Genomic DNA, 12,376 nt, shown 5'->3' with positions numbered 1-12,376 from the left:
GCTGGCTGGTGCTGGTCTGCCCTACAGGCAACTCTCCAGGCCCAAATGCCCCTGCCTTACTTCAGCCTGACACTGAATTTGTTCTGCAGGTTTCATTATTTGGTGTGGATGAAAGCAGACATACCACAGCCTGCTGGTCAGCCACGAGGTGCAGTGGGAATCCAGCGGTCAGAGGCCAGAGACCTGTGAGCCCCCTTTATACGGTTAAATTGCTTCCCTATACATCGCACCATAATTTCTCCTATCAGCTTTCCTACTCCCACGATGCAATTTTCTAATGGCTTAATTATTTTATCCATATGCTAAACATGTGCTAAGCAGGATCCTGTCATTAGCAGCTGTTGACCTGTAAACCTGAGATGCAAGGAAGAAAGCCCAAGGAGTGCACTCCAAAGAAATGATGCACTCACTGCTGCAGACTGAAAGGAATTTTACCTTTAATCTTGAACACATGATGAAAGGAGTAGAAAAAGGACAAAGTAATACTGCTAAGGCAAAAGACTTTCTATAAGGCTTCAGTAGTAAACTTCTGATAACAGACATGAGAGTGGGAATTATAGCTGAAAGCTCTCAATCCTGCCTTAAAGATCGCTCTGTGATAAGGTGGCAAGTTCTCCAGCAGGGGAGAAATCTTGCCTGAAGTTACCTGGGCCCTAAGGAAGCTCCCAAGCCATCTGCAGATAGGAATTTTCCCTTGAACATGAGCTCAGATATAGGTTGAGTTTTTCTTTTATTATCATATCTCCAATGACAAATGATCCTTATCTTTTTAAAGCCAGCAGATATACCTCCTTGCTGTTTGCTTTCCAGCTTCTTTCTGTTCATCCAGCAGACAGAACATCATGGTTTATCTCCCACTTCTGACACGCCAGCCTCCAATGCTTTCCTGTTACTTTTGCTGTTACTACTATATCCTATCAGCCTACACTAATATGGTTGAAGTCGGGAGGAGATTTGTGGTAATATTTATTCATCTTCTATCTCTTTTAGTTTAAATTATTTCAAAATGATGTTCCACAATTTAACGCACCAGGTCACACAATAATAGTTAAGATTATTCATGAAGTGCGTACAACAATATGTACAGCTCGTGTATGTCTTCTAATACCTTATGTAGACATTTCCTAGTGTGCATATCCTGCTCAAGACAGCACCACAGTTGTCTTGTCTAGACCTTTGTCAGCTCTTTGAGGGACCACCGACAGGCATCACATCTAACAGCTTCCCTGTCACACTCAAGCAAATCACTACTTCATTTGTACAGACACATCAATAAGACTTCAAAATTTTAGGACTTTGGAGCATCACTTTTACCTGTCATGTAACCCTTGATCAATGCTAGCAGCTGTTTAAAGTCTTTCCAACAAGGAGTCACTGTGTACCTTTTTCTACCTGGACACCTTCACTGCTGAAGTTCTCCATTGGAGTGGGAGACACATACCCTGCCAACTATTCCCTAGAAAAACTGGAAAGACAATGGCAAGAAAGGCAGATCACCTCCCCAAATGAAGTTTGCAATTTAATATGCAGTTGCTATTGCATACTGAGTGTTTGTAATAGAAGTCTAATTGGAATTCATAAATTGCTTGCAGACAGCTTCCCAAAAGATTACTTATCATCAATCTGCCAGTATAAATGACTGACCAAGGTACACGGAAAGTTGGTGTAAGATATAAAAATCAATCTTATATCCCTTTCATCAGGCTTGGTGACACAATCTGACAATTTTCCACAGAAAATCAATAGCAATAATAGATGTCTCATTAGCGGCCTTCTCAGTGTTGCTGATTTGGCTTCTTTTGTAGGACAAAAATGTTGGCTGGAGTATTTTTTCTTTCACAAAGACTTTCAAGGGATCTGGAAATATCAGAAAATAGCTAATTGTCCAAATTACTGTTAGAAGATTTCTTCAAAAAATGTCCAGCCTCTTTTTACAAGGATCCGGGCTAACCTTCCAGGGCCTAGTTCTGTAGCTCAGTGTCTGCTTTCTTGCAGAAATAATTTTCTGTCCAGAATCTGGCATTGCAATTCTCTTGAGCTTTTTCTAGGAAACTGATGATAAAATGAACAAAATTATTTTCCCTCTTCGGTCTATTAAAGATCCCCTCAGCCCCATCAGTGGAGGCTTCTTACAAACCAGCAAAGAGCAAACCAACACTTTCTTCTTTCCTCCTGGCAGGGCCAGGCAGGGAAGCTTTCAGGCAGGGCTGTGCGCCCTCAGCTTTGCCATTGTTGATGATCCTCCAAAGGAGGTTTCCTTCCTCTGGCCTGGTTCTGTGGACACTGTCCTGCCACCGACCTTGGTCAGCACCTCCTTTGCCTTGCTGCACAGTGCCTGTCCTTGGAGAATCTGTTGTATAGAGGTGGTTGAACCATGAAATGTGTAACTGCACTGAGGAGCTCGTTGCTATCAGATTGAAGAACGATCTTTGAGGAATGGGCTGATGCTGTTCAGCACTGCTCTGCAACAGACAACACACTGGTGTGAGCACAGCACTGTATGGGCTGCTCTGGGGAATGCTAACTCCATCCCAGCCCGACCCAGTGCAGGTAGCTGGCAGACAGAAGTGTCATCTTGCATGGGAGGTGAGAAGAAAACCACCTGAGATTTTTCAGGATTTTCCCACTGCTCTTTCAGCCTCCCCATGGGATAATAACAAAACAGAAATTTCTCTGCTTTAAGAACTTGTCTTAACCAGCTTGTACATGCTGTCTTGGAAGAACAGCAATTGCTCCACTAAGTTAACAATTTCAAACAGATGCTGGTTCTTTCCAAATTACCCACTGGCCAAAGCTGCTTATGAACAACACATTGGCAATAACTCTACCTGCATGAAGAGGAAAACACCCATGTGTCCACAAAAGAATCTCCTTGTTTCTCCAGATACAAATCAGAGCTAGTGAAGGGGTCCACAAGTGCTGTTCAGTGAGGGAATCCTCTCCATCAGCTTTTATTTTTCAGACAGCCCTTGCTTTATTGGTTATGCACACCATGCTCAGAGCAGTGCACAAGAGCAGTCTCACCCACTGGCCCTGTGCTGCAGGGCTGCCCAGTGCTGCAAAGGCTCCACAGCCAGAAAGGGCATTATTTGTATTGTGTTGTATTGTATTGTATTGTAGTGTATTCTACTTTATTCTATGGAGCAGGGCATCCATCTCCCAGATTTCTGAAAACTGGATTGCTCACAGGAAAATGGCTTCTCCTACAATGGAAAAGGCACGTGCTTTTCTTTGTGTACATCGTTTGAACCACCCTCTGCACAGGCAACGACAATTGTATTTACTGCACTGATCCTTGGACAGTCTCTTTCATGATTTGGTGAGGAATGACAGAGGTATCATGACAAGTTGCTACGCTTGCTTCTCAGCTAGCATTTGCTGCAAGAAATGGAGGCATTTGCACTTCTAGTGCTTGGCATACTCAGGTATGGTTACATACACATTGTGTTTTGAAGATCACCTCTGAAAACAACAAAAATAAATTAAAGTTGTTTTGAAAAGTCTCTTTTTCACAATGATAACACAGACTTTAACTCAGGTAGTTTAAAGGCTCCCCAGAAGGTTGCACTGGAGCAGGTGCAGCAGTGAGTGGCTCTGCAGGGCGGGACAGTTGGGTCTTTGCAAAGACCAGCCTTGTATCTATCTGAGGTACAGATACAAGTGGTCAGCACCCTGGCCTGACTGCTTGTCAGTGAGCTCAGTGCTGGGAGAGCAAGGACAAAAATGCACAGATTATTGCCAGTTTATTTTAAAACACTCCTGCCTTTCTCAGTGGCTGTGGTCGCTGCAGGGCACACAGCAGGGCCTCAGCCAAGGTCACCCAGCAGAGGGGAGGGCGAGAGGGGAGCAGAGCGGGGGCACAGCACCTCCTCGCCTCGCTGTCTGATTGCTGCCTTCACAGGGCTGGAGACCTTCTTGACCTACATAAACTGTCTGAATTTCGAATTTCACTGACAAATTGAACATCCCCACCACTTCTGAAGCTCCAAGTCCTCAAATTTTTTTCCTTTTCCTGCTTGATCATGTGTATGCAGCACTGCACCAGGTGGTGGCTGCCCCCTTTTTAGCTCACATTGGTGCATATCTGGGATGACCATGATATTTCCAAAGAATATAAGTCTGTTATATTTTCCCAGCTGGGAATCAAGGGCAGAGCTTCAAGCTGCTGGTAAAGAAGGGCTCCCTGAGAGGCCACATTCTCTTGTTCCCCAGCAGCCCTCAGAAGAATAAGCCAAAGAGATTTCCAGGGAAGTGAATGCAGTATCACTCCACTTTCCCTGTCCACAGATATTTTTTAAGGGGGTTGTAATCTGCTGAGGATTCTTGGTGTGCATGCTTCTGCAAGGGCAGTGGAGTCAGAGGAGAGAGGAAGACCCAGGAGCAAGTGTGGAGAAGCAGGGCCCCTGTGTGACTGTCCCATGGTGGCATCAGTCTCCTTTTTCCTTAGTAGATGCTATGGGATGCCAGTGGTGGCTGATTTTCCCACCTTGTCCCTAGGAAGCAAAGAGACCAACGCACCTTACCTGGAACAGGAAAAAAGGATAAGGCATTGTAACGGGAAACCTGCTGGCTGCAGTGTACTCAATAGGAGAAACCATAGAAGAAAAGTTACTGCAGTTTACACCTTACAGACCAGGCAGTACTTTGTAAGGCACTTTCATATCCTTCAGTGCAAAGGCATGCATATGTGACACCCAGTCAGGAATATAAATGGCAAAAATTAGGAAAGTAAGACATGTAGGTTCAGTAACACTATTTAAAAACAATAACAGCCCCGATTTAAGCCTAAAAGTTCCATGGTCAATCCTGCTATTTTATTTCTAAGCATTCTTGAGAGAGAATTTTAAAAGCTCATTGACTAATTCACTGCCTTCTATTTCAGGAGAGCCTTGAGAGGTGCTGCTAATGAAGACAAATGAAGGAAATGGAACTTGACCCTGGAGTATGAAATTTTGCTCATTAACTCGTGCTTCCAATTGGCTGATTGATATTATTTTGATGTAGATGGGGTAATTAATGACAGGAAGTAATGCAGCAGGATATGAGTTGTGTGGAATGCACTTCAGTCAATCTACCTTTTATTATGTCTTGGTTTATTTATGTGCACTACATTTGTTATGCCACTGCCCAATGCAGTCACCACCTTCATTTGGAATTTCCTTCACTTAATTGTTTTCTTTGTTCTTTTATGCTATTTTGGGATTTTTTTTGTTTATGTTTCTGTATGTAATTTCCTAGTCCGTTTTTAGTAATGTGAGGATGCACTTTCATGGCCATAAGGAACGTGAAACATTTAGCATGTGAAACATTTCTTACAATAGAAATTGCCATTGAAACAAGCTATACTTCCTTCCTACTTCACTGGACAGGCTATTGGTATTGCCAGTAAATTACTTGTCACGAATCTCCTCTGTACTCTCACTTACATTATTTCTTTGTCCCAGAAGGAAATGAGCAAAATCTGAAATTTTTTAAACTTTGATTATTATTTTTTTCCCTTAGTGGGATGCAGGGCAAAAGGCTATGCCAGAACTTTTTAAAAGACACATGCTCCTTGGGAGGAAGTTGTCCTATGGTATGAGCCAAAGGATTTTAAAAGAGTAAAATACCACTGTGCTTATGATTTATCTTCTTGATGTGTGAATAATGCATGTCACCAAAGAAAAAGATGAGCTAAAAATACTGAGTGATGTGAAATGACCCTTGGAATCATCCTATAAATATTTATGCATGTGAATAATTTTACACAAGCTTACTAAGGTGATAAGAGAATAAGCCCAAGAAAAGTTATTGACCTGAATGTTTGTGTGAAGGGTCAGGCTGTCGTTATGAATATGTTTACCCAGATCCCTTAAAGAAAACTTGCATGATCACGTTCTGTGTGTCTATCAAACTGTCTTTTGCCTCCTGAACCTTTGGATCCTTTGACATAAATGTGGTACTTACACTTGAGGTCACACAATGAAGCTTCTTATATGGTACATGACTTAAAACATAATAACATTTTAATCAAATAATAATGTTATTTTATGCAAGATGCAAAGCAGAACATTGAAGAAAGTGCCAAAAATGTGAGCTTACATCTTGGTGCTACGTGTTAGTTGTCTGAGTGTACACATCTAGATCCAGGGAACTGGGACAGTGCATTTGTGAGGGAGGGAGGGGAAAATGACCTCACATGTCCTGTAAGGGAGAGCCTTCAGGTGAACAATTATCAGACAATAGCTGATGCTCTGGAATTTCCTCTGACAACACCAACTTGTTTGCTTGCATGTTCTCACGGGCATTAAAAGAGAAGCTGGGAGGACCAGGTACTCCGGCCAACTGAGAGTGACAGTGTGGTGCTTCAGGAGCGCGTTGCCTTTAGATCACAAAAGTAACTTTTGCCATTCCAGACTGCCCCATCCTGCTCACATCAACCACAAACATCCTCCAGAGGATGAACATACTCTGGGACATAAAAATGAGATCATAACTCCTGAAGACACCCAGTGTTGGCACCAGGGTGTTGGCACAATACAGTGACTGAGTGACTGCTCGTCACTCTCCTGTACCTAGACATGGCATTCACTTGTTGCCTTAGACCACAACGCAGTGCTTCACCCCAGAACTGTCTCCATCCCTCACTTTTTATAAGTGAAAATATGTTAGGAAGAAAAAAATGTCACTTTAAAATGATTTAATCCATTGGAATATCCTCAGACTGATTATGTATAGGCTCAGAAATGGATCATTAAATGATCTCATTCTTTAGCCTGTTTCAAGGAGCTAATAACTCCTTTAAAGTTCATATTATAATACTCTTATAATGAATATTACTCTGTGTGGGCTATTTTTATGAGATAATAACAACCTGAAGGGAAAGTTCATCATGCTGGAAACATACAATGTAGCTAAGAGAAAGAAAGCTCTCACCCTCTCCAGTGAGAACTGCAGAAAGGATGAAGCAGAGAAGTTTTATCATTCAGCATTTACTGAAAACATGTTGACTGTTTGTTTGAAACGAGAGGAATGGCCAGCCAGCTGGCAGCCTTCTGAAAGCCTGCGTGTCTCTTCGGAGCAGATGGTGCAAGCAGAACCTGAACACAAAGACTTCTTGGTTTGTCTTAGGTGCTCAGAAATGTGCTTCAAGGCACAAATGTGGACTGCTCTGTGACCACCACCCCTGCTGTCAGAGAAATAGTTAGAAATAGGTAGAAAGCATTTTAACATGGGGAAGAGACCATTTCGTACAAAGCATTTTTTTTCCTGTTGAAATCTGATTCTGTGATCTCTGTGTCCCAACACGAAACCCAATAAAAAAGTCTACCCCTCTGGTAGACTTTGCTGTCTCTTCCAGCTTCTCCTGTTCCCCTCTACCCTCCCAGAGCACACATCTTTCCCGTTCCCCACAATCCCTGTGCCATGATCTGCCATCATTTATTCTCTGTAACTCAAACTCATCCCATCTCCTTTGAATCAGAACTCTCATTTTACTTTTTCTCCTTTTCTTCTCTAATGATCGTTTATGAATTAACTTATGCACGGTGGAGCTTATATGAAAATAATAAATGTTCTGGGATAATTACTGCTGTAAACTGTGCTGGTCGTAACCCCCTCAAAAGTGCAGACCAATTGCTGAAACTTTATATTGTACTGGAAACAAGAAGCTCCCATGGCCATCTATTGATCTTGTTAGGTAATCAGTCTGATGGAAGTAAAGGCTGTAGTTAAAACTCTGTGGCATTTCTGACTTTTCCTCAGAAATGCTAAAATAATTGTTGATAATTAGCCACTCTCTTTTAAGAGTGGGATTCACTCTCTGCTATTTCTGCAGTAAGAAAATACCTGTTATCAGGCAGACCTCACTGCTCATAACACCCGCAATCCCAGCATAGCAGCCTGATGTTTAACAGGAAAAACACCGATTTCTCCAGGAACTGAAGCCACTGCTCTGCCAGAGGCACAAATGCTTAAAAACTGGACTAGGTAACAGAGCTCCCCCTAATGTTGTTTTGATATCATACATCCCCCAGGCAGCCCAGGCTGGCGAGGGGGGTATGGATGCTCGGGGTGATGTACCTGGACAAGGAACCTCTGCTACCAGCCCCAAAGGTGCTGGCTTGGCCCACTCTTAATGCTGGGCCCTATATGAGTTTAATGATCCCTCCTGCTGCTAAAAGACCCCTAGGAAAAGCTCTTCATGGCTACCCAGGTTGCTAACTATAAAACAGGAACAAAGTAGAAGCTGTATTTCTAGTCCACCTCTAAGGATTAAAGGCAAATTGCATTCACTGACATGCCAGAGGTCTTTCACCACCGAAGGTCCCAGGGTTATGGCTCAGGTAGAATTTTTCATCTGCTCTGTTAATCTTTAAGGGTAGCTTTATGTAACATTTCTTTAATCTGCCTCGAGGATCTCAGGCAGGATGGCTGCTTTTATTATAACCAGAGAGCCCCATGGCAGATCCTGGGTACTATGTGGTAAAAAGAAGCAAAAAGAAGCCTTTTTTTTTTTTTTTTTTTTTTTTTTCTTTCTGTTTTTCTTCTTCATATTTCCATTTTAAACTTGCTTCCACAAGAAGATATGAAAAGGTCATTGTTTATGGGGAATAAAATCCACCATCTTACATGTACTCAAGCACCTATCTCAAATGCTCAGTGAACAGCTTGGAAGTGCACAATCCTTTGACAGATAAAGGTTATTTAATGGAATACCTCTGTTTCCATGCAAAGGTCCAAAGGCTTACAAGAGCCCAAAAGACAGATGTGGCACAGATTCATTTAAGAAATTTGTGTGTCTTGTGGGGTGGGTGAAATTCTGTGTGGCTTTTGTGGCTGGCTGGGTAAATGAAGAGAGTTACACTGCCTGTTGGCAAAGCTTGTTCTGAAATACTGTTGCATGGTGAGAAATACTGCAGAGACTTTTTAAGAAAAGCCCAAAAGTAATGACTCGAGGTAGAAGCACCACACTCCAGCCAAATGTCCCTGCTGTGTCCCACACAGAGGAGGGCTGCTGTGGGGCTCAGTGTAACACCCCCCCAGGACTAAGCACCCTCAGCTGAAGAAAAAGTTCAATAAATTCTGGATGCTCATCTTAGCACTAATGGCTTGAGTAAATATGACAATATGGGACCTACCAAAAGAAGGAGACCAGACAAGTTTTTAAGAGACTTATCTGACTTTGTGTGACTTGAGAGCAAAACCTGAACTGAAGCTGGAGATGAGGGAATCCTGAGAGAAAGAACTGGTGTTGCTTATTCCCTTGGGTTTATCTGTCATGATAAAAATGGTATTTAAGCATTTATAGTTCTTTCAGATTCATTTATAAACTGGTTTTGCAAAGTAGAAAAGACTCGCTGATTTATAATCAACATCAGGGCAAATGTTCACCTTGTGACTTTAACACCCTCTGTGTGTGTTTATGTGTATGTTTGGAGATGAATACCCACCCTGACAAGTCCTACCTACCACTCAGAGCAAGTTCTCACAAGGGGCTATTCAACTTGCTGTGTTGCCCCTTGGAGCACCCTCATCTCCAGCAGTACCGCCAGGATCCATGAAGTTATTTTAAGGGAATTGCAAGCTTATCATTAGCTGCAACCTTTGTCACAAGAAAAGCTTTGACAGGACTCTTAGAAAAGGCTATCTGATGAGAGAAAGGCATCTGATGACAGAAAAAAATCTGTCCAAATGGGAATTTTTTTATGGAGAGGTTTGAACACTACAGCCTGAGGAAAGATGCAAAAGGTGTGAACAAATCAAAGGGTAAAATAAGTGCTATAAAATCTTGTCTTGCAAACATTACACCAGGGATCCCAGATATTACTTTTCCTTAACACTCGCATTTTTCCTGTGCCAGTGCTTTCAATGTGATCTAATGCTGCACATCCTGAAAGGTCACTGGTTGTAGGTGGATTTTTATAGTCCTATATTTCAAATGGAAATACACCCTTGAACTTTGTGTGTTTGCCCCTTTATATGTCTTCAGGAGATTCTGGAAATGAAATACTAATGGGTAAATCAAATCCTCTGTTAGCCCAATCTAGAGAAAGAAAGGCTGAAAGTGGATATGTGCAAAATGTAAACGGTACCTGCAAAGTGAATAGTTCTCCATGTCCACTGGCACAAGAAAAGCAGGTAGACACTGCAAGGGATAGCAAGGGCAGGGGACAGGGATCAGGCTGCTTGGGAAGGGTGTGGAAGCTCACCCACAAAGGGGCTGTGAGAAATGATTTAATCCAGGAACACTAAGTATAAATTCAATGTGCATTTGAGTGACAAAAGCGAGAACAGCAGGGCAAGGATTTAGAGAAATAATGATTTTCAAAACTGACACAGAAGTACAGACATGGAAAAAGATGAACTGAGCACCATAGCCTCAGGGCTAGACAAAATTGACTGGCACTAAACCCAAGGATGAATAAGAAATTCTGGGACATAAATCTCTTTCAATGCTATAACTCACCAGGATCTAGAGAACTGTGCACTAATTTTAACATTGTTTGCAATCTGGTATTCTTTGATGTTGAAAGAAAATTTCCTATGAAACAGAACTAGCTAACGGGGCCCTTTTGCCTCTGGGATAAAAAGGAAGGGAGAAGCAGTATAGAAAAGATTAAAAATGATGTGGGGAAAGCTGTGAAAGTCACCAGGAAGCCCAGCTAAAGACCAGACTATGCAAATGCAGACCAGATGTAAAATGAGAAGCGGTGGCATGGAGGATGACAGGTGTTGCACAGAGATGAATAGCTCCTGGGAAGATTAAGAGTGGCCGCTGCTTATAAAAAAAAAAAAAAAAAAAAAAAAAAAGCATGCAGGGTGCTGGTGAATTCTAAAGATGTGGGAAATGAATATGTAATGACAGGGAAAGGAAGTCAGTGGAGAAGATAACTAAGAGGAAAAGGGAAAAGGAATGAGGGGAAGAAGAAAGAACTATGAGATTTCAAACCTTGACTATCACAAGTTATCTCTTCACAATAAAAAGTGCCATTACCAGAACCATCAGAAGGAAAGGAAAGAAGGGAGGCAGCAAAGATGGAAAAGCACCAGGAATCTGCAAGACTTGAAGGACACAAGAATTTATAAAAGACTTGAAGGGTTCAGATGGCAAGAAACGGAGGATGGTGAGAGGCGGTGGGCTGGCAAGACTGAATGCAGGAAAGGGATCAAAGAAGAAACATCCAAGAGCTGGCTGCAAATGAGAATGCAGGGAGGGAGAGAGAGCCTGCTTAGAAAAGCATGGCTGAGCTCGAAGTGGCTGAACCTATGGGGTGAGAATGAGAAAGACAGGAACAAAGCCAGAAGACAGCTGTGGGCTAAGTCTACATACTGGAAAGTGTCGCAGGGAGGCTGGCTGCTTGCAGCCATAGTGCTAAATGCTTTCAATGCTTTTCACCCCATCAGGGTGACAATGTCCTGAAAGCCTGTTGGGAATAGTCCCAGGTTGGCATTAATGTCCAGCAGCCTCCCAGGGCCAGCTCTACCAGCGAGGGCTGGGTGCTGCTGCCCAGGATGTGCCCCTGCCCTGCACAGGCAGCCCCAGCAGGACCAAAGCTCCAAGGGCTGGGGATGCTGGATGGGCTCTGAGAGGACACCACCACCTTCCTCATCCTCACTACAAATAAGGTGGCTTCCAGCAAGATATGGCCTGCTAAGCTGCTGAGCGGGGTTGTGAGTTGAAATCCTCTTCGGGTAAATACAGCATCATCACACTGCTGCCAAAACCAAAGGTAATCATTGCAGCTAACAAGAGGATGCAGAACTGAGTGCAAGTGGCATAAATGTAAAATATAGGCATAATGCATATTCCTGGGGTAGCAGCAATGGAAACATACCTTGTTTCATTCCAGTTTGCTGAATATGGAGCCTGTCTTCTGTTTGCAATGGGAATCTATCGCGTCTGATGGCCCAGAGCAAAGTGACAGGCGAACATCTGCAGCGCGGCAAGCACAGCAGAGCTGGCCAGCAGCTACCCACCTTTACGGTGCTCACTGTGTGCAGAAAAAAATAAAAGCATCACAAGGTTGAGTCAGAAAATGCATCCTGTAACTAAACTGGCTTAACCCTTGCCTCTCAGCACTGCAATCTTCTTTACATCCAGCAGGCACTGACCTGGGCACAACGGGAGCGCTGGAGGAGCCTCATCCCAGGCTCCTTCCCAGCTGTGTGAGCCACCTGCACTCTCCTCTTCTGCTCACAGAGGGTTGCTGTGACATTGCCACAGCTCAGCAATGGGATCTCGTGGATTAAAAATGTAGGTGGGACAAGGAGGTTGACTACAAGAGAAACATGGCAGGGACAGTGCCATGGGTGCAGAGTGCATGCCTGTATGTGTGTGCACACGGGAACACACGGGAGTGTGATAGAACAGAGGAAAGCAGGCAACCAGATCAGT

This window comes from Aythya fuligula, chromosome 2 (genome assembly GCF_009819795.1).
Source record: "Aythya fuligula isolate bAytFul2 chromosome 2, bAytFul2.pri, whole genome shotgun sequence".
Lineage (NCBI taxonomy): Eukaryota > Metazoa > Chordata > Aves > Anseriformes > Anatidae > Aythya > Aythya fuligula.
Note: the sequence above shows the minus strand (reverse complement) of the source record.